This window comes from Mandrillus leucophaeus, unplaced genomic scaffold (genome assembly GCF_000951045.1).
Source record: "Mandrillus leucophaeus isolate KB7577 unplaced genomic scaffold, Mleu.le_1.0 Scaffold94, whole genome shotgun sequence".
NCBI lineage: Eukaryota > Metazoa > Chordata > Mammalia > Primates > Cercopithecidae > Mandrillus > Mandrillus leucophaeus.
The window spans coordinates 4,369,494-4,373,436 of NW_012110252.1; positions in this window are offsets into that span (position 1 = coordinate 4,369,494).

A 3,943-nucleotide genomic window follows, 5' to 3' on the forward strand; every position below is an offset into this window, starting at 1 on the left:
CTTTAGGCCTTTATCTCACACCATACAGAAACTTATTATTTTTTGCCTTTTTTATTTGTATTTTTATTTACTATTTTTTATTTCAATAGTTGAAATTTTCAATAGTTGCATGGATGAATTGTATAGTGATGAAGTCTGAGATTTTAGTGCAACTGTCACCTGTTGTACCCAATACATAGCTTTTTATCACTTGCCCTCCCTCCTACCCTCCCGCTTCTGAGTCTTCAGAGTCCATTATATCACTCTGTATGCCTTTGCATACCCATAGCTTAGCTCCCACTTGTAAGTGAGAACATGCAATATTTGGCTTTTTATTCCTGAGTTACTTCATCAAAGTTGCTGCAGAAGACATTATTTGATTCTTGTTTATGGCTGAGTAGTATTCATGGTGTATATATACCTTATTTTCCTTATCCACTTATTGGTCGATGAGCACTTAGGTTAGTTCCTTATCTTTGCAGTTGTGAATTGTGCTGCAATGAATATATGCATGCAGGTGTCTTTTTTATAATGACTCCTTTGGGTAGATACTCAGAAGTGGGATCGTTGGATCGAAAGGTAGCTCTACTTTTAGTTTTTTAAGAAATCTCCATACTGTTTTCCATAGAGGTTGTACTAATTTACATTCCCACCAGCAGAGATACACAAAAATTAATTTAAATGGACCATAAGCTTCAATGTAAGAACTAAAACTATAAAACTTCCTTAAAAGATAGAAGAAAAATCTTTGTGACCTTGAATTAGGCAAAAAAAGATTTTTAGATTTGACATCAAAAATATGATTCATAAAAAATATATTGATATATTATACTTCAACAAAATTTAAAACTTTAGTTCTTCAAAAGATAGCATTAAGAAAGTAAGCAGATAAACCATACACTGGGAGAAAATATTTGCAAATTATTTATTTGATCAAAGATTTATATACAGATAATGCAAAGAATTTGTACAGCTCAATAGTTTGAAGCTAATTAAAAATGTGTAAAGGATTTTAGTAGACATATCACCTAAGAAGATATATGAATGGCTAACAAACACATGAAAAATGTTCAAAATAATTAATCATTAGGGAAATGCAACCAAAACCACAATAACATACACTCAGCTCATACCCACTAAAATGCCTATAATTAAGAGATTGACAGTACCAAGTATTGACAAGTATGTGTTGGTAAGATTTTAAAATGGCATAGTCACTTTGGAAAATAGTTTGGAAGTGTGTTAAAAAGTTAAACCTGTACCTATACTTAAGAAATCATCCATCAATTTCACTCCTAAGTATCTATGAAGAGAATTGAAGGTGTATGTCTACCTAAAAACGTACATGGGAGTGTTTGAAGCCACATTATTCATAATAAGTAAAAACTGAAAGTAATTCAAATATTCATTAACTGGTGCATAGATAAAGTAAATGTAGTAGATCTGTACAATGGAATGCTACTCAGCAATACAAAAGAAAGAAACTACTGATATTTCCACATGAATAAACCTCAAATGCATTGTGCTACATGAAAAAAAAAACAGACACAGAAGGCTACATATTGTACAGTTCCAATTGTATAAAATTTCTAGAAAAAGCAAATCTATAGAAATAAAAAGCAGATCAGTGGTTGCCTGAGACTGAAGGTGAGCATGAGAAAGAACTGCAAATGGATACAAGGACATTTTATGAGTTGAAGAAAATGTCATAAAACTAGATGGTGTTGATGGTTGCATCACTCTCTACATTTACAAAAGTAATTAAACTGTGCATTTATCTTGGGTGAATTGTGTGCATGTAAATTGTATCTCCATAAAGCTACTAAAATAAATTAAAAATGAAAAAGTACTAGAAGAGAAATAGGAAAATTAATATATGTTTATTAAATACTGTAGAAACAAATGATGTGGGAATGAACCCAAAAAGATAAAAATAACATTTCAAAGAAATAACTGACAATTACTAAAGCTTGGAAGAGCAGTGGAAAAGACAAGAAGGAATAAAAAAGCATGAGTTTTCACATCAGAAGTCAGTAGACTGAGCTGCTCTAAGGAGGGTATAAAATATTACTAACAAGTTTGGTTGAGTTTAAGGTATCTGATAGGCACCTGGAAATGCAACCCCGGAGATCAGACTAATGTCAGTTTGAAGGAGATACATTTGGGAATCATCCACAGAGTTGAAATCATGGGAGTGAGAGAGATCATCATGACAGTGAGTGTTAAGAACAAGCAAGACAGGACAGACTCTTCTGGAAAACACACACCTATGGAGCCTGAGGAGCAGAGTTAGAACAGACATAGTTACGGAACTACAAAAAAGAAAGAAAGAAAATCTACAATGTCTTCATGAGATACATATTTTGTTTTTTATTTTTTAAAGTTTCATTTCCCTTTTATTTGTCATAAATGACAGTATTTCAATGTTTTTTAATGGCTGAGTAGTATTCCATTGTATATAGAGAGCACATTCTGTTTATCCATGCATCTGTTGATAGACACTTAGATTGATTGCATTATCTTGGCTATTGTGAATAGTGTTGCTGTAAACGCAGGAATGCAGATATCTGTTTAACACATTGATTTATTCTGGTTACATACCCAGTAGTGGGATTGTTAGATCATCTGGTAGTAGTGTTTTTAATTTTTCAGGAACCTCCATAATGTTTTTCATAATGGCTAGACTGATTTCCATTCCCACTAATGGTATGTAAGGGATCCCTTTTCTATATCCTTTCCATCACTTGTTATCTTTTGTCTTTTTGATAAAAGTCATTCTAGCTGGAGTGAGGTAATATCTCATTGCAGTTTTCATTTGCATTATCTGATGATTACTTGATCTTAGCCAAAAGGCCAAGAAGTGATCTCTCTGATGATTAGTGATGTTGAGTATTTTTTTTCATGTACCTGTTGGCTATTTGTATATCTTCTTTGCAAAATGCCTAAGAGATCTCTTGCTGAATTTTAAAATCAAGTTATCTGTTTTTGCTATTGAGTTGCTTGAGTTCCTTACGTATTTTGGACGTTAATCTCTTATGAAATATATAGTTTGGCAGAGCGTGGTGACTCGCACATGTAATCCTAGCATTTTGGGAGGCCGAGGCAAGTGGATTACCTGAAGTCAGGAGTTTGAGACCAGCCTGGCCAACATGGTGAAACCCCGTCTCTATTAAAAATACAAAAATTAGCTGGGCATGGTGGCACGCACATGTAATCCCCGCCACTCGGAAGGTTGAGGCAGGAGAATCGCTTGAACCCAGGAGGCGGACGTTGCAGTGAGCCAAGATTATGCCATTGCACTCCAGCCTGGGGGACAAGGGTGAAACTCCGTCTCAAAAGAATAAAATAAAATAAAATACATAGTTTGCAAATATGTTCTCCCATTCTGTAGGTTGTCTCTTAACACCATTGTTTCCTTTGCTGTGCAAAAGCTCTTCAGTTTGATGTAATCCCATTTGTCCATTTTTTGCTTTCGTTGCCTGTGCTTTTGAGGTAAATTATTGCCCAGACCAATGTCACAGAGCTTTCCCCTGTGTTTTCTTCTAACAGTTTCATAGTTTTGGAGGCTTAAATTTAAGGCTTTAATCCACTTAGAGTTGGTTTTTTTTATATGGAGAGAGATAAGGATCTAGTTTCAATCTTATGCGTGTGGCTATCCAGTTTTCCCAACACCATTTATTAAAAAGACTGTCTTTTGCCCATTGTGTGTTCATGGCACCTTTATCAAAAATCAATTTACTGGCCAGGTGCAGTGGCTCACACCTATAATCTCAGTAGTTTGGGAGGCTAAAGCAGGCAGATGACTTGAGCTCAGAAGTTCGGGACCAGCCTGGCCAACATGGTGAAACCTCGTCTCTACTAAAATTACAAAAATTATCTGGGTACGGTGGTGCATGCTTGTAATCCCAGCTACTCGAGAGGCTGAGGCATGAGAATCACTTGAACCTGGGAGGCAGAGGTTGCA